Raw genomic sequence first — 20,401 nt, 5'->3', positions numbered from 1 at the left:
TTGAGGAAGATGGCTCCAGCAGCAGCACGACGGCGTGGTGGTGATGGAGCTGCAGTACTCCGGCAGGGCTTCGCCAAGCACTATGGAGGAGGAGGAGGTGTTGGAGAGGGAGAGGGAGGCACCAAAGGCAAGGGTGAGAGGTCCTCCCTTCCCCCCACTATATATAGGGGGCCTAGGGGGGGGGCGCCGGCCCTAGGAGATGCAATCTCCTAGGGGGGGGCAGCCAAGGGAGGAATCCCTCCTCCCCAAGGCACCTAGGAGGTGCCTTCCCCTTCTAGGACTCTTCCTTTAGGGTTTCCCCCACCCTAGGCGCATGGGCCCTAGGGGGAAGTGGCGCCCCAGCCCACTTTGGGCTGGATCCCTTCCTACTTCAGCCCATGGGGCCCTCCGGGATAGGTGGCCCCACACGGTGGACCCCCGGAACCCTTCCGGTGGTCCCGGTACAATACCGGTGACCCCGAAACTTGTCCCGATGGCCGAAATAGCACTTCCTATATATAATTATTTACCTCCGGACCATTCCGGAACTCCTCGTGACGTCCGAGATCTCATCCGGGACTCCGAACAACATTTGGGTTACTGCATATACATATCCCTACAACCCTAGCATCACCGAACCTTAAGTGTGTAGACCCTACGGGTTCGGGAGACATGTAGACATGACCGAGATCGCTCTCCGGTCAATAACCAACAGCGGGATCTGGATACCCATGTTGGTTCCCACATGCTCCTCGATGATCTCATCGGATGAACCATGATGTCGAGGATTCAAGCAACCCCGTATACAATTCCCTTTGTCAATCGGTATGTTACTTGCCCGAGATCTGATCGTCGGTATCCCAATACCTCGTTCAATCTCGTTTCCGGCAAGTCACTTTACTCGTACCGTAATGCATGATCCCGTGACCAGACACTTGGTCACTTTGAGCTCATTATGATGATGCATTACCGAGTGGGCCCAGTGATACCTCTCCGTCATACGGAGTGACAAATCCCAGTCTTGATCCGTGTCAACCCAACAGACACTTTTGGAGATACCCGTAGTATACCTTTATAGTCACCCAGTTACGTTGTGACGTTTGGTATACCCAAAGCACTCCTACGGTATCCGGGAGTTACACGATCTCATGGTCTAAGGAAAGGATACTTGACATTGGAAAACTCTAGCAAACGAACTATACGATCTTGTGCTATGTTTAGGATTGGGTCTTGTCCATCACATCATTCTCCTAATGATGTGATCTCGTTATCAATGACATCTAGTGTCCATAGTCAGGAAACCATGACTATCCGTTGATCAACGAGCTAGTCAACTAGAGGCTTACTAGGGACATGTTGGTGTCTATTATTCACACATGTATTACGATTTCAGGATAATACAATTATAGCATGAATAAAGACAATTATCATGAACAAGGAAATATAATAATAATGATTTAATTATTGCCTCTAGGGCATATTTCCAACAGTCTCCCACTTGCACTAGAGTCAATAATCTAGTTACATTGTGATGAATCGAACACCCATGGAATTCTGGTGTTGATCATGTTTTGCTCTAGGGAGAGGTTTAGTCAACGGATCTGCTACATTCAGGTCCGTATGTACTTTACAAATATCTATGTCTCCATCTTGAACATTTTCACGAATGGAGTTGAAGCGACGCTTGATGTGCCTTGTCTTCTTGTGAAACCTGGGCTCCTTGGCAAGTGCAATAGCTCCAGTGTTGTCACATAAGAGCTTGATCGGCCCCGACGCATTGGGTATGACTCCTAGGTCGGTGATGAACTCCTTCACCCAAATTGCTTCATGCGCTGCCTCCGAGGCTGCCATGTACTCCGCTTCACATGTAGATCCTGCCACGACGCTTTGCTTGCAACTGCACCAGCTTACTGCCCCACCATTCAAAATATACACGTATCCGGTTTGTGACTTAGAGTCATCCAGATCTGTGTCGAAGCTAGCGTCGACGTAACCTTTTACGACGAGCTCTTCGTCACCTCCATAAACGAGAAACATTTCCTTAGTCCTTTTCAGGTACTTCAGGATATTCTTGACCGATGTCCAGTGTTCCTTGCCGGGATTACTTTGGTACCTTCCTACCAAACTTACGGCAAGGTTTACATCAGGTCTGGTACACAGCATGACATACATAATAGAACCTATGGCTGAGGCATAGGGGATGACACTCATCTCTTCTATATCTTCTGCCGTGGTCGGACATTGAGCTGAGCTCAATTTCACACCTTGTAACACAGGCAAGAACCCCTTCTTAGACTGATCCATATTGAATTTCTTCAATATCTTATAGAGGTATGTGCTTTGTGAAAGACCTATGAGGCGTCTTGATCTATCTCTATAGATCTTGATGCCTAATATATATGCAGCTTCTCCAAGGTCCTTCATTGAAAAACTCTTATTCAAGTAGGCCTTAATGCTGTCCAAGAGTTCTATATCATTTCCCATCAAAAGTATGTCATCTACATATAATATAAGAAATGCTACAGAGCTCCCACTCACTTTCTTGTAAACACAGGCTTCTCCATAAGTCTGCGTAAACCCAAACGCTTTGATCATCTCATCAAAGCGAATGTTCCAACTCCGAGATGCTTGCACCAGCCCATAAATCAAGCGTTGGAGCTTGCATACCTTGTCAGCATTCTTAGGATCGACAAAACCTTCCGGCTGCATCATATACAATTCTTCCTTAAGGAAACCATTAAGGAATGCAGTTTTGACGTCCATTTGCCATATCTCAAAATCATAGAATGCGGCAATTGCTAACATGATTCGGACGGACTTTAGCTTCGCTACCGGTGAGAAAGTCTCATCGTAGTCAACCCCTTGAACTTGTCGATAACCCTTAGCGACAAGCCGAGCTTTATAGATGGTCACATTACCATCCGCGTCTGTCTTCTTCTTAAAGATCCAGTTATTTTCTATGGCTCGCCGCTCAACGGGCAAGTCAGTCAAAGTCCATACTTCATTTTCATACATGGATCCTATCTCGGATTTCATGGCTTCTAGCCATTTGTCGGAATCCGGGCCCGCCATCGCTTCTTCATAGTTCGAAGGTTCACCGTTGTCTAACAACATGATTTCCAAGACAGGGTTGCCGTACCACTCTGGTGCGGAACGTGTCCTTGTGGACCTTCGAATTTCAGTAGGAGCTTGATCAGAAGTATATTGATAATCATCATTAACTTCCTCTCTAGTCGGTGCAGGCACCTCAGGAACATTTTCTTGAGTTGCGCCATTTTCCGGTTCAAGAGGTAATACTTCATCAAGTTCTACTTTCCTCCCACTTACTTCTTTCGAGAGAAACTCTTTCTCTAGAAAGGATCCATTCTTGGCAACAAAGATCTTGCCTTCGGATCTGAGGTAGAAGGTATACCGAATAGTTTCTTTAGGGTATCCTATGAAGACGCATTTGTCTGACTTGGGTTCGAGCTTTTTAGGTTGAAGTTTCTTGACATAAGCATCGCATCCCCAAACTTTTAGAAACGACAGCTTAGGTTTCTTCCCAAACCATAATTCATATGGTGTCGTCTCAACGGATTTCGACGGAGCCCTATTTAAAGTGAATGCGGCAGTCTCTAAAGCATAGCCCCAAAAAGATAGCGGTAAATCGGTAAGAGACATCATAGATCGCACCATATCTAATAGAGTGCGATTACGATGTTCGGACACACCATTACGCTGAGGTGTTCCAGGCGGCGTGAGTTGTGAAACTATTCCACATTTTCTTAAGTGTGTGCCAAACTCGTGACTCAAGTATTCTCCTCCACGATCTGATCGTAGGAACTTGATTTTCCTGTCACGTTGATTCTCAACCTCACTCTGAAATTCTTTGAACTTTTCAAAGGTCTCAGACTTGTGTTTCATTAAGTAGACATACCCATATCTACTCAAGTCATCAGTGAGGGTGAGAACATAATGATAGCCACCACGAGCCTCAACACTCATTGGACCGCACACATCAGTATGTATGATTTCCAATAAGTTGGTTGCTCGCTCCATTGTTCCTGAGAATGGAGTCTTGGTCATTTTACCCATGAGGCATGGTTCGCACGTGTCAAATGATTCATAATCAAGAGACTCTAAAAGTCCATCAGCATGGAGCTTCTTCATGCGTTTGACACCTATGTGACCAAGGCGGCAGTGCCACAAGTATGTGGGACTATCATTATCAATCTTACATCTTTTGGTACTCACACTATGAACATGTGTAGCATTACGCTCGAGATTCATTAAGAATAAACCATTTACCATCGGAGCATGACCATAAAACATATCTCTCATATAAATAGAACAACCATTATTCTCGGATTTAAATGAGTAGCCATCTCGAATTAAACGAGATCCTGATACAATGTTCATGCTCAAAGCTGGCACTAAATAACAATTATTAAGGTTTAAAACTAATCCCAAAGGTAAATGTAGAGGTAGCGTGCCGACGGCGATCACATTGACCTTGGAACCATTCCCGACGTGCATCGTCACCTCGTCCTTCGCCAGTCTCCGCTTATTCCGCAGCTCCTGTTTTGAGTTACAAATGTGAGCAACCGCACCGGTATCAAATACCCAGGAGCTACTACGAGTACTGGTAAGGTACACATCAATTACATGTATATCACATATACCTTTCGTTTTGCCGGCCTTCTTGTCCGCTAAGTATTTGGGGCAGTTCCGCTTCCAGTGACCACTTTCCTTGCAATAAAAGCACTCAGTCTCGGGCTTGGGTCCATTCTTTGGCTTCTTCCCGGCAGCTTGCTTGCCGGGCGCGGCAACTCCCTTGCCGTCCTTCTTGAAGGCTTTCTTACCCTTGCCCTTCTTGAACTTAGTGGTTTTATTCACCATCAACACTTGATGTTCCTTTTTGACTTCTACCTCTGCTGATTTTAGTATTGCAAATACTTCAGGAATGGTCTTTTCCATCCCCTGCATATTGAAGTTCATCACAAAACTCTTGTAGCTTGGTGGAAGCGACTGAAGGATTCTGTTAATGACCGCGTCATCCGGGAGATTAACTCCCAGCTGGGTCAAGCGGTTATGCAACCCAGACATAGTGAGTATGTGCTCACTGACAGAACTGTTTTCCTCCATCTTACAGCTGAAGAACTTGTCGGAGACTTGATACCTCTCGACCCGGGACTAAGCTTGGAAAACCATTTTCAGCTCTTCGAACATCTCATATGCTCCGTGTCTCTCAAAACGCTTTTGGAGCCCCGGCTCTAAGCTGTAATGCATGCCGCACTGAACGAGGGAGTAGTCATCGGTACGTGCGTGCCAAGCGTTCATAACGTCTTGTTCTGCAGGGAGAACAGGTGCGTCACCCAGCGGTGCTTGTAGGACATAATCTTTCTTGGCAGCTATGAGGATGATCCTCAGGTTCCGGACCCAGTCCGTGTAGTTGCTGCCATCGTCTTTCAGCTTGGTTTTCTCTAGGATCGCGTTGAAGTTGAGGACTACGTTGGCCATTTGATCTACAAGACATATTGTAAAGTTTTTAGACTAAGTTCATGATAATTAAGTTCATCTAATGAAATTATTCAATGAACTCCCACTTAGATAGATATCCCTCCTGTAATCTAAGTATAACATGATCCGAGTTAACTAGGCCGTGTCCGATCATCACGTGAGACGGACCAGTCAACATCGGTGAACATCTTCATGTTGATCGTATCTTCTATACGACTCATGCTCGACCTTTCGGTCTTCTGTGTTCCGAGGCCATGTCTGTACATGCTAGGCTCGTCAAGTCAACCTAAGTGTTTGCATGTGTAAATCTGTCTTACACCCGTTGTATGTGAACGTTGGAATCTAACACCCGATCATCACGTGGTGCTTCGAAACAACGAACTGTCGCAACGGTGCACAGTTAGGGGGAACACTTTCTTGAAATTATTATGAGGGATCATCTTATTTACTACCGTCGTTCTAAGCAAACAAGATGCAGAAACATGATAAACATCACATGCAATCAAATAATAATAGTGACATGATATGGCCAATATCACATAGCTCCTTTGATCTCCATCTTGGGGCTCCATGATCATCTTGTCACCGGCATGACACCATGATCTCCATCATCGTGTCTCCATGAAGTTGCTCGCCAACTATTACTTCTACTACTATGGCTAACGCGTTTAGCAATAAAGTAAAGTAATTTACATGGCGTTTCTCAATGACACACAGGTCATACAAAAAATAAAGACAACTCCTATGGCTCCTGCCGGTTGTCATACTCATCGACATGCAAGTCGTGATTCCTATTACAATAGCATGAACATCTCATACATCACATATATATCATTCATCATTCATCACAACTTTGGCCATATCATATCACAGAGCACTTGCTGCAAAAACAAGTTAGACGTCCTCTAATTGTTGTTGCATGTTTTACGTGGCTGAAGTAGGGTTCTAGCAAGAACGTTTTCTTACCTACATGAAAGCCACAACGTGATTTGTCAACTTCTATTTACCCTTCATAAGGACCCTTTTCATCGAATCCGCTCCAACTAAAGTGGGAGAGACAGACACCCGCCAGCCACCTTATGCAACTTGTGCATGTTAGTCGGTGGAACCGGTCTCACGTAAGCGTACGTGTAAGGTTGGTCCGGGCCGCTTCATCCCACAATACCGTTGAAGCAAGATAAGACTAGTAGCGGCAAGAAAGTTGACAACATCAACGCCCACAACAAATTGTGTTCTACTCGTGCAAGAGAACTACGCATAGACCTAGCTCATGATGCCACTGATGGGGAACGTTGCAGAAAACAAAAAAAATTCCTACGATTTCACCAAGATCCATCTAGGAGTTCATCTAGCAACGAGTGATCGGATTGCATCTACATACCTTTGAAGATCACGCGCGGAAGCGTTCAAAGAACGGGGATGAGGAAGGCGTACTCGACGTGATCCAAATCACCGGAGATCCTAGCGCCGAACGGACGGCACCTCCGCGTTCAACACACGTACGGTCAGCGTAACGTGTCCTCCTCCTTCTTGATCCAGCAAGGGGGAAGGAGAGGTTGAGGAATATGGCTCCAGCAGAAGCACGACGGCGTGGTGGTGATGGAGCTGCAATACTCCGGCAGGGCTTCGCCAAGCACTATGAAGGAGGAGGAGGTGTTGGAGAGGGAGAGGGAGGCACCAAAGGCAAGGGTGAGAGGTCCTCCCTTCCCCCCACTATATATAGGGGGCCTAGGGGGGGGTTCCGGCCCTAGGAGATGCAATCTCCTAGGGGGGGCGGCGGCCAAGGGAGGAATCCCTCCTCCCCAAGGCACCTAGGAGGTGCCTTCCCCTTCTAGGACTCTTCCTTTAGGGTTTCCCCCACCCTAGGCGCATGGGCCCTAGGGGGAAGTGGCGCCCCAGCCCACTTTGGGCTGGATCCCTTCCCACTTCAGCCCATGGGGCCCTCCGGGATAGGTGGCCCCACCCGGTGGACCCCCAAAACCCTTCCGGTGGTCCCGGTACAATACCGGTGACCCGAAACTTGTTCCGATGGCCGAAATAGCACTTCCTATATATAATTCTTTACCTCCGGACCATTCCGGAACTCCTCATGACGTCCGGGATCTCATCCGGGACTCCGAACAACATTCGGGTTACTGCATATACATATCCCTACAACCCTAGCGTCACCGAACCTTAAGTGTGTAGACCCTACGGGTTTGGGAGACATGTAGACATGACCGAGATCGCTCTCCGGTCAATAACCAACAGCGGGATCTGGATACCCATGTTGGTTCCCATATGCTCCTCGATGATCTCATCGGATGAACCACGATGTCGAGGATTCAAGCAACCCTGTATACAATTCCCTTTGTCAATCGGTATGTTACTTGCCCGAGATCTGATCGTCGGTATCCCAATACCTCGTTCAATCTCGTTTCCGGCAAGTCACTTTACTGTACCGTAATGCATGATCCCGTGACCAGACACTTGGTCACTTTGAGCTCATTATGATGATGCATTACCGAGTGGGCCCAGTGATACCTCTCCGTCATACAGAGTGACAAATCCCAGTCTTGATCCGTGTCAACCCAACAGACACTTTCGGAGATACCCGTAGTATACCTGTATAGTCACCCAGTTACGTTGTGACGTTTGGTATACCCAAAGCACTCCTACGGTATCCGGGAGTTACACGATCTCATGGTCTAAGGAAAGGATACTTGACATTGGAAAACTCTAGCAAACGAACTATACGATCTTGTGCTATGTTTAGGATTGGGTCTTGTCCATCACATCATTCTCCTAATGATGTGATCTCGTTATCAATGACATCCAATGTCCATAGTCAGGAAACCATGACTACCCATTGATCAACGAGCTAGTCAACTAGAGGCTTACTAGGGACATGTTGGTGTCTATTATTCACACATGTATTACGATTTCCGGATAATACAATTATAACATGAATAAAGACAATTATCATGAACAAGGAAATATAATAATAATGATTTTATTATTGCCTCTAGGGCATATTTCCAACAGTTTAGTGCACCATGCTTAATGGCTTAGAATCGAGACTTCAAAGACGTTTTGAACGTCATGGAGCATATGAGATGTTCCAGGAGTTGAAGTTAATATTTCAAGCAAATACCCGAGTTGATAGATATGAAGTCTCCAACAAGTTCTATAGCTAAAAGATGGAGGAGAATCGCTCAACTAGTGAGCATGTGCTCAGATTGTCTGAATACTACAATCGCTTGAATCAAGTGGGAGTTAATCTTCCAGATAAGATAGTGATTGACAGAATTCTCTAGTCACCATCACCAAGTTAGTAGAACTTCGTGATGAACTATGATATGCAAGGGATAACGGAAAAGATTCCCAAGCTCTTCGTAATGCGGAAATTGACGAAGGTAGAAATCGAGAAAAACATCAAGTGTTGATGGTAGACAAGACCACTAGTTTCAAGAAAAGGGCAGAGGGAAGAAGGGGAACTTCAAGAAGAACAGCAAGCAAGTTGCTGCTCAAGTGAAGAAGCCCAAGTCTGGTCCTAAGCCTGAGACTAAGTGTTTCTACTGCAAAGGGACTGGTCACTGGAAGCGGAACTACCCCAAGTGATTGGCAGATAAGAAGGATGGCAAAGTGAACATAAGTATATTTGATATACATGTTATTGATGTGTACTTTACTAGTGTTTATAGCAACCCCTCAGTATTTGATACTAGTTCAGTTGCTAAGATTAGTAACTCGAAACGGGAGTTTCAGAATAAACAGAGACTAGTTAAGGGTGAAGTGACGATGTGTGTTGGAAGTGGTTCCAAGATTAATATGATCATCACCGCACACTCCCTATACTTTCGGGATTAGTGTTGAACCTGAATAAGTGTTATTTGGTGTTTGCGTTGAGCATGAATATGATTTGATCATGTTTATTGTAATACGGTTATTCATTTAAGTAAGAGAATAAATTGTTGTTCTGTTTACATGAATAAAACCTTATATGGTTACACACCCAATGAAAATAGTTCGTTGGATCTCGATCGTAGTGATACACATAATCATAATATTGAAACCAAAAGATGCAAAGTTAATAATGATAGTGCAACTTATTTGTGGCACTGCCGTTTAGGTCATATTGGTGTAAAGCGCATGAAGAAACTCCATGCTAATGGGTTTTTGGAATCACTTGATTATGAATCAGTTGATGCTTGCGAACCATGCCTCATGGGCAAGATGACTAAAACGCCGTTCTCCGGAACTATGGAGCGAGCAACTGACTTATTGGAAATAATACATACTGATGTATGAGATCCGATGAGTGTTAAGGCTCGTGGCGGTTATCATTATTTTCTGACCTTCACAGATGATTTGAGCAGATATGGGTATATCTACTTAATGAAACACAAGTCTGAAATATTTGAAAAGTTCAAAGAATTTCAGAGTGAAGTGGAGAATCATCGTAACAAGAAAATAAAAGTTTCTACGATATGATCGCAGAGGTAAAATATTTGAGTTACGAGTCTGGCCTTCAGTTAAAACAATGTGAAATAGTTTCACTACTCACGCCACCTGGAACACCACAGCATAATGGTGTGTCCGAACATCATAACCGTACTTTATTAGATATGGTGCGATCTATGATGGTCTCTTACCGATCTACCACTATCGTTTTGGGGTTATGCATTAAAGACAGCTGCATTCACGTTTAAAAGGGCACCATCTAAGTCCGTTGAGACGACACAATCTGAACTGTGGTTTGGCAAGAAACCAAAGTTGTCGTTTCTTAAAGTTTGGGATTGTGATGCTTATATGAAAAAGTTTCATCCTGATAAGCTCAAACCCAAATCGGAGAAATATGTCTTCATAGGATACCCAAAGGAGACTATTGGGTACACCTTCTATCACAGATCCGAAGGCAAGACATTTGTTGCTAAGAATGGATCCTTTCTAGAGAAGGAGTTTCTCTTGAAAGAAGTGAGTGGGAGGAAAGTAGAACTTGATAAGGTAATTGTACCTTCTCCCTTATTGAAAAGTAGTTCATCACAAGAAATCTGTTCCTGTGACTACTACACCAATTAGTGAGGAAGACTAATGATGATGATCATGTAACTTCAGATCAAGTTAATACCGAATCTCGTAGGTAAACCAGAGTGAGATCCGCACCAAAGTGGTACGGTAATCCTGTTCTGGAAGTCATGTTACTAGACCATGACGAACTTGCGAACTATGAGGAAGCGATGATGAGCCTAGATTCCATGAAATGGCTTGAGGCCATGAAATCTGAGATGAGATCCATGTATGAGAACAAAGTATGGACTTTTATTGACTTGCCCAATGATCGGCGAGCCATTGAGATTAAATGGATCTTCAAGAGGAAGACGGACGCTGATAGTAGTGTTACTATCTACAAAGCTAGAATTGTCGCAAAAAGGTTTTCGACAAGTTCAAGGTGTTGACTATGATGAGAGTTTCTCACTCGTATCTATGCTTAAGTCTGTCCGAATCATGTTAGCAATTGCTGCATTTTATGAAATCCAGCAAATGGATGTCAAAACTGCATTCCTGAATGGATTTCTGGAAGAAGAGTTGTATATGATGCAGCCGGAAGGTTTTGTCGATCCAAAAGGAGCTAACAAAGTGTGCAAGCTCCAGCGATCCATTTATGGACTGGTGCAAGCCTCTCGGAGTTGGAATAAACGCTTTGATAGTATGATCAAAGCATATAGTTTTATACAGACTTGCGGTGAAGCCTGTATTTACAAGAAAGTGAGTGGGAGCACTACAACATTTCTGATAAGTATATGTGAATGACATATTGTTGATCGGAAATAATGTAGAATTATTCTGCAAAGCATAAAGGAGTGTTTTTAAAGAAGTTTTTCAAGGAAAGACCTTGGTGAAGCTGCTTACATATTAAGCATCAAAATCTATAGAGATAGATCAAGACGCTTGATAAGTTTTTTCAATGAGTACATACCTTGACAATATTTTGAAGTAGTTCAAAAATGGAACAGTCAAAGAAAGAGTTCTTGGCTGTGTTACAAGGTATGAAATTGAGTAAGACTCAAAGCCCGACCACGGCAGAAGATAGAAAGAGAATGAAAGTCACTCCCTATGCCCCAGCCATAGGTTCTATAAAGTATGCCATGATGTGTACCAGATCTATTGTATACCCTACACTGTGTTAAGCAAGGGAGTACAATAGTGATCTAAGAGTAGATCACTGGACATTGGTCAAAATTATCCTTAGTGGAATAAGGAAATATTTCTCGATTATGGAGGTGACAAAAGGTTCGTCGTAAAAAGTTACGTCGATGCAAGTTTTGACACAGATCTGGATGACTCTAAGTCTCGATCTAGATACATATTGAAAGTGGGAGCAATTAGCTAGAGTAGCTCCGTGCAGAGCATTGTAGACATAGAATTCGCAAAATACTTACGGATCTGTATGTGACAGACCCGTTGACTAAAATTATCTCACAAGCAAAACATGATCACACCTTAGTACTCTTTGGGTGTTAATCACATAAATGATGTGAACTAGATTATTGACTCTAGTAAACCCTTTTGGTATAGGTCACATGACGATGTGAACTATGGGTGTTAATCACATGGTGATGTGAACTCTTAGTGTTGAATCACATGGCGATGTGAACTAGATTATTGACTCTAGTGCAAGTGGAAGACTGAAGGAATTATGCCCTAGAGGCAATAATAAATTGATTATTATTATATTTCCTTGTTCATGATAATCGTTTATTATCCATGCTAGAATTGTATTGATAGGAAACTCAGATACATGTGTGGATACATAGACAACACCATGTCCCTAGTAAGCCTCTAGTTGACTAGCTCGTTGATCAATAGATGGTTATGGTTTCCTGACCATGGACATTGGATGTCATTGATAACGGGATCACATCATTAGGAGAATGATGTGATGGACAAGACACAATCCTAAGCATAGCACTAGATCGTGTAGTTCGTATGCTAAAGCTTTTCTAGTGTCAAGTATCATTTCCTTAGACCATGAGATTGTGCAACTCCCAGATACCGTAGGAGTTCTTTGGGTGTGCCAAACGTCACAACGTAACTGGGTGACTATAAAGGTACACTACGGGTATCTCCGAAAGTGTCTGTTGGTTTGGCACGAATCGAGACTGGGATTTGTCACTCCGTGTGACGGAGAGGTATCTCTGGGCCCACTCGGTAGGACATCATCATAATGTGCACAATGTGACCAAGGAGTTGATCACGGGATGATGTGTTACGGAACGAGTAAAGAGACTTGCCGGTAACGAGATTAAACAAGGTATCGGGATACCGACGATCGAATCTCGGGCAAGTATCGTACCGATAGACAAAGGGAATTGTATACGGGATTGATTAAGTCCTTGACATCGTGGTTCATCCGATGAGATCATCGTGGAATATGTGGGAGCCAACATGGGTATCCAGATCCCGCTGTTGGTTATTGACCGGAGAACGTCTCGGTCATGTCTGCATGTCTCCCAAACCCGTAGGGTCTACACACTTAAGGTTCGATGACGCTAGGGTTATAAAGGAAGTTTGTATGTGGTTACCGAATGTTGTTCGGAGTCCCGGATGAGATCCCGGACGTCACGAGGAGCTCCGGAATGGTCCGGAGGTAAAGATTTATATATGGGAAGTCCTGTTTTGGTCACCGGAAAGGTTTCGGGTTTTATCGGTAACGTACCGGGACCACCGGGAGGGTCCCGGGGGTCCACCAAGTGGGGCCACCAACCCCGGAGGTTTGCATGGGCCAAGAGTGGTGAGGGACCAGCCCCTGAGTGGGCTGGTGCGCCTCCCACATGGCCCAAGGCGCAGCAAAGGAGGAGAAGGGGAAACCCTAGGCTCAGATGGGCCTAAGGCCCACCCTAGGGGGCGCCCCCCCTCTCCCCCTCTTGGCCGCCTCCCCTTTCCCATCTAGGGCTGCCGCCCCCCCTAGGGGTGGGAACCCTAGAGGGGGCGCACCCTCCTCCCTCTCCCCTATATATAGTGAGGCCTAGGGGCTGCCCATTGAACGCGATTAGATCTCTCTCGTTGGTGCAGCCCTCCCTCTCTTTCTTCTCATATCCCGTGGTGCTTGGCGAAGCCCTGCAGGATTGCCACACTCCTCCACCACCACCACGCCGTTGTGCTGCTGCTGGATGGAGTCTTCCTCAACCTCTCCCTCTCTCCTTGCTGGATCAAGGCATGGGAGACGTCACCGGGCTGTACGTGTGTTGAACGCGGAGGTGCCGTCCGTTCGGCACTAGGATCTCCGGTGATTTGGATCACGACGAGTACGACTCCATCAACCCCGTTCTCTTGAACGCTTCCGCTTAGCAATCTACAAGGGTATGTAGATGCACTCTCCTTCCCCTCGTTGTTGGTCTCTCCATAGATAGATCTTGGTGACACGTAGGAAAATTTTGAATTTATGTTACGTTACCCAACAGTGGCATCATGAGCTAGGTCTATGCGTAGTTTCTATGCACGAATAGAACACAAAGTAGTTGTGGGCGTTGATTTTGTTCAATATGCTTACCGTTACTAGTCCAATCTTGATTCGGTGGCATTGTGGGATGAAGCGGCCCGGACCGACCTTACACGTACTCTTACGTGAGACTGGTTCCACCGACTGACATGCACTAGTTGCATAAGGTGGCTAGCGGGTGTCTGTCTCTCCCACTTTAGTCGGATCGGATTCGATGAAAAGGGTCCTTATGAAGGGTAAATAGCAATTGGCATATCACGTTGTGGTCTTTTCGTAGGTAAGAAATGTTCTTGCTAGAAACCCATAGCAGCCATGTAAAACATGCAAACAACAATTAGAGGACGTCTAACTTGTTTTTGCAGGGTATGCTATGTGATGTGATATGGCCAAAAGGATGTGATGAATGATATATGTGATGTATGAGATTGATCATGTTCTTGTAATAGGAATCACGACTTGCATGTCGATGAATATGACAACCGGCAGGAGCCATAGGAGTTGTCTTAATTTATTTATGACCTGCGTGTCAACATAAACATCATGTAATTACTTTACTTTATTGCTAACCGTTAGCTATAGTAGTAGAAGTAATAGTTGACGAGACAACTTCATGAAGACACGATGATAGAGATCATGATGATGGAGATCATGGTGTCATGCCGGTGACAAGATGATCATGGAGCCCCAAGATGGAGATCAAAGGAGCTATATGATATTGGCCATATCATGTCACTATTATTTGATTGCATGTGATGTTTATCATGTTTATGCATCTTGTTTACTTAGAACGACGGTAGTAAATAAGATGATCCCTCATAATAATTTCAAGAAAGTGTTCCCCCTAACTGTGCACCGTTGCGACAGTTCGTTGTTTCGAAGCACCACGTGATGATCGGGTGTTAGATTCTTACGTTCACATACAACGGGTGTAAGACAGATTTACACACGCGAAACACTTAGGTTGACTTGACGAGCCTAGCATGTGTACAGACATGGCCTCGGAACACAGAAGACCGAAAGGTCGAGCATGAGTCGTATAGAAGATACGATCAACATGAAGATGTTCACCGATGTTGACTAGTCCGTCTCACGTGATGATCGGACACGGCCTAGTTGATTCGGATCATGTAATCACTTAGATGACTAGAGGGATGTCTATCTGAGTGGGAGTTCATAAGATGAACTTAATTATCCTGAACATAGTCAAAAGGTCTTCGCAAATTATGTCGTAGCTCGTGCTTCAGTTCTACTGTTTAGATATGTTCCTAGAGAAAATTTAGTTGAAAGTTGATAGTAGCAATTACGCGGACTAGGTCCGTAAACTAAGGATTGTCCTCATTGCTTCATAGAAGGCTTATGTCCTTAATGCACCGCTCAGTGTGCTGAACCTCGAACGTTGTCTGTGGATGTTGCGAACATCTGACATACACATTTTGATAACTACGTGATAGTTCAGTTAAACGGTTTAGAGTTGAGGCACCGAAGACGTTTTGTAACGTCACGGAACATATGAGATGTTTTGAGGGCTGAAATTGGGATTTCAGGCTCGTGCCCACGTCAAGAGGTATAAGACCTTCGACGATTTTCTTAGCCTACAAACTAAGGAGAAAAGCTCAATTGTTGTGCTTGTGCTCAGATTGTCTGAGTACAACAATCGCTTGAATCGAGTGGGAGTTGATCTTCCAGATGAAATAGTGATGGTTCTCCGAAGTCATTACCACCAAGCTGCTAGAGCTTCGTGATGAACTATGATATATCAGGGACATATATGATGATCCTTGAGATATTCGCGATGTTTGACACCGCGAAAGTAGAAATCAAGAAGGAGCATCAATTGTTGATGGTTGGTGAAACCACTAGTTTCAAGAAGGGCAAGGGAACAAAGGGATACTTCATGAAACGGCAATTCAGCTGCTACTCTAGTGAAGAAACCCAAGGTTGAACCCAAACCCGAGACTGAGTGCTTCTGTAATAAGGGGAACAGCCACTGGAGCAGAATTACCCTAGATACTTGGTAGATGAGAAGGCTGGCAAGGTCGATAGAAGTATATTGGATATACATTGTGTTAATGTGTACTTTACTAGTACTCCTAGTAGCACCAGGGTATTAGATACCGGTTCAGTTGCTAAGTGTTAGTAACTCGAAATAAAAGCTACGGAATAAACGGAGACTAGCTAAAGGTGAGATGACGATATGTGTTGGAAGTATTTCCAAGGTTGATCAAATATCGTACGCTCCCTCTACCATCGAGATTGGTATTAAAACCTAAATAATTGTTATTTGGTGTTTGCGTTGAGCATAGACATGACTGGATTATGTCTATCGCAATACGATTATTCATTTAAGGAGAATAATGGTTACTCTGTTTATTTGAATAATACCTTCAATGGTCTTGCACCTAAAATGAATGGTTCATTGAATCTCGATCGTAGTGATACACATGTTCATGCCAAAAGATAGTAATGATAGTACCACCTACTTGTGGCACTGCCACGTAAGTCATATCAGTATAAAACGCATGAAGAAGCTCCATGTTGATGGATCTTTGGGCTCACTCGTTTTTGAAAGGTTTGAGACATGCGAACCATGTCTATTGGTGTATATGCATGAAGAAACTCCATGCAAATGGACCGTTTGGACTCACTTGATTTTGAATCACTTGAGACATGCAAATCATACCACATGGGCAAGATGACTGAAAGCCTCGTTTTCAGTAAAATGGAACTAGAAAGCAACTTGTTGGAAGTAATACATTTTGATGTGTGCAGTCCAATGAGTGCTGAGGCGTGTAGTGGATATCGTTATGTTCTTACTTCACTGATGATTTGAGTAGATGTTGAGTATATTTACTTGATAAATCACGAGTCTGAATTATTGAAAGGTTCAAGTAATTTCAGGGTGAAGTTGAAAGATCGTCGTGACAAGAGGATAAAATATCTATGATATGATCATAGAGATGAATATCTGAATTACGAGTTTGGCACAGAATTAAGACATTGTGGAAATTGTTTCACAACTAATACAGCCTGGAACACCATAGTGTGATGGTGTGTCCGAACATCATAACTGCACCCTATTGGATATGATGCATACCATGATGTCTCTTATCGAATTACCACGATAGTTTATGGGTTAGGCATTAGAGACAACCACATTCACTTTAAATAGGGCACCACATAATTCCGATGAGATGACACCGTATGAACTATGGTTTAGAGAAACCTAAGCTATCATTTCGTAGAAGTTTGGGGCTGCGACGCTTATGTGAAAAAGTTTCAGGCTGATAAGCTCGAACCCAAAGCGGATAAATGCATCTTCATAGGACACCCAAAACAGTTGGGTATACCTCCTGTCTCAGATCCGAAAGCAATAAGGGATTGTTTCTAGAGTCGGGTCCTTTCTCGAGGAAAAGTTTCTCTCGAAAGAATTGAGTGGGAGGATGGTGGAGACTTGATGAGGTTATTGAACCGTCTCTTCAACTAGTGTGTGGCAGGGCACAGGAGTTGTTCCTGTGGCACCTACACCAATTGAAGTGGAAGAAGCTTATGATAGTGATCATGAAACTTCAGATCAAGTCACTACCAAACCTCGTAGGTCGACAAGGATGCGTACTACTTCAGAGTGGTACGTAATCCTGTCTTGGAAGTCATGTTGCTAGACAACAATGAACCTACGAGCTATGGAGAAGCGATGGTGGGCCGGATTCCGAGAAATGGCTCGAGGCCATAAAATCCGAGAGAGGATCCATGTATAAAAACAAAGGTATAGACTTTGAAGAACTACTTGATGGTCGTAAGGCTGTTGGTGCAGATGGATTTTAAAAGGAAGACGGACAATGATGGTAAGTGTCACCATTAAGAAAGCTCGACTTGTCGTTAAGATGTTTTCGACAAGTTCAAGGAGTTGACTACGATGAGACTTTCTCACTCGTAGCGATGCTAAGAGTCTGTTGGAATTATATTAGCAGTTACTGCATTATTTATGAAATCTTGCAGATAGGATGTCAAAACCAAAACATTGTTTCCTCGGCGTTTTTCTTGAGGAAAGGTTGTATGTGATACAACCGGAAGGTTTTGTCAATCCTGAAAGATGCTAACAAGTATGCAAAGCTCCAGGAATCCTTCTAAGGACTGGAGTAAGCATCTCGGAGTTGGAATGTACGCTTTGATGAGATGATCAAAGATTTTGGGTTTATACAAAGTTTATGAGAAACTTGTATTTCCAAAGAAGTGAGTGAGAGCACTATAGAATTTTTGATGAGTATATGATGTTAACATATTGTTGATCAGAAATAATGTAGAATTTCTGGAAAGCATACAGGGTTATTTGAAAAGTGTTTTTCAATGAAAAACCTGGATTAGGCTACTTTAACATTGAGCATCAAGATCTATAAGGATAGATCAAAAAACGCTTAATAGTACTTTCAAATGAATACATACCGTGACAAGATTTTGAAGGAGTTCAAAATAGATCAGCAAAGGAGGAGTTCTTGGCTGTGTTAGAAGGTGTGAGTATTGAGTAAGACTCAAGATCTGACCACGGCAGAAGAGAGAGAAAGGATGAAGGTCGTCCCCTATGCTTTAGACGTAGGCTCTACATTATGCTATGCTGTGTACCGCACCTGAAGTGTGCCTTGCCATGAGTTAGTCAAGGGGTACAAGAGTGATCCAGGAATGGATCACATGAGAACGGTCGAACTTATCCTTAGTAACTAGTGGACTAAGGGATTTTCTCGATTATGGAGGTGGTAAAAGAGTTCGTCGTAAAGGGTTATGTCGATGCAAACTTTGACACTAATCCGGATGACTCTGAGTAGTAAACCGGATTCGTATAGTAGAGCAGTTATTTGGAATAGCTCCAAGTAGCGCGTGGTAGCTGCATCTACAAGATGACATAGAGATTTGTAAAGCACACATGGATCTGAAAGGTTCAGACCCATTGACTAATAAACCTCTCTCACAAGCGAGATATGAACAAACCCCATGGGTGTTGGATTCATTACAATCACATAGTGATGTGAACTAGATTATTGACTCTAGTGCAAGTGGGAGACTGTTGGAAATATGCCCTAGAGGCAATAATAAAATGGTTATTATTGTATTTCTTTGTTCATGATAATTGTCTATTGTTCATGCTATAATTGTATTAACTGGAAACCGTAATACATGTGTGAATACATAGACCACAACATGTCCCTAGTAAACCTCTAGTTGACTAGCTCGTTGATCAATAGATGGTTATGGTTTCCTGACCATGGACATTGGATGTCATTGATAACAGGATCACATCATTGGGAGAATGATGTGATGGACAAGACCCAATCCTAAGCATAGCACAAGATCGTATAGTTCGTCTGCTAAAGCTTTTCTAATGTCAAGTATCATTTCCTTAGACCATGAGATTGTGCAACTCCCGGATACCGTAGGAATGCTTTGGGTGTGCCAAACGTCACAATGTAACTGGGTGGCTATAAAGGCACACTACGGGTATCTCCGAAAGTGTCTGTTGAGTTGGCACGAATCGAGACTGGGATTTGTCACTCCGTGTGACGGAGAGGTATCTCTGGGCCCACTCGGTAATGCATCATCATAATGAGCTCAATGTGACTAATGAGTTAGCCACGGGATCATGCGTTACGGAACGAGTAAAGAGACTTGCCGGTAACGAGATTGAACAAGGTATAGGGATACCGACGATCGAATCTCGGGCAAGTAACATACCGATAGACAAAGGGAATTGTATACGGGATTGATTGAATCCCTGACATCGTGGTTCATCCGATGAGATTATCGTGGAACATGTGGGAGCCAATATGGGTATCCAGAACCCGCTATTGGTTATTGGCCGGAGAGATGTCTCGGTCATGTCTGCATGGTTCCCAAACCCGTAGGGTCTACACACTTAAGGTTCGGTGACGCTAGATTTGTTATGGGAAATAGTATGTGGTTACCGAAGGTTGTTCGGAGTCCCGGATGAGATCCCGGACGTGACGTGGAGTTCCGAAATGGTCCGAAGGTGAAGATCAATATATTGGACGAAGGGTATTGGAGTCCGGAATTGTTCCGGGGGTACCAGGTGACGACCAGCCTGTCCGAAAGGGGTTTCGGAGGCCCCGGCAAGCGTTGGGGGGCCTTATGGGCCAAGGGGAGGGGGCACATCAGCCCACTAAGGGGCTGAGCACCCCTCCCACCCCATCTCACGTAACTTGGAGAGGTGGGGGCGCCTCCCCTAGGGCAGCCACCCCTCCCGGCTTGGGGGGCAAGTTTCCTAGGGGTGGGGGCGCCCAAACCCATCTAGGGTTTCCCCTATGGCCGCCGCCCCTCCCCTAGGGAACCCTAGGGCGCCTCCTCCACCCCCTTACCCCTATATATAGTGAGGGAGAGAGAGGGCAGCCGCACCCCTTCCCTGGCGCAGCCCCTCCCTCCTCCAACTCTTCCCTC

Source organism: Triticum urartu, chromosome 5 (genome assembly GCF_003073215.2).
Source record: "Triticum urartu cultivar G1812 chromosome 5, Tu2.1, whole genome shotgun sequence".
NCBI lineage: Eukaryota > Viridiplantae > Streptophyta > Magnoliopsida > Poales > Poaceae > Triticum > Triticum urartu.
This window is presented reverse-complemented; position numbering follows the sequence as displayed.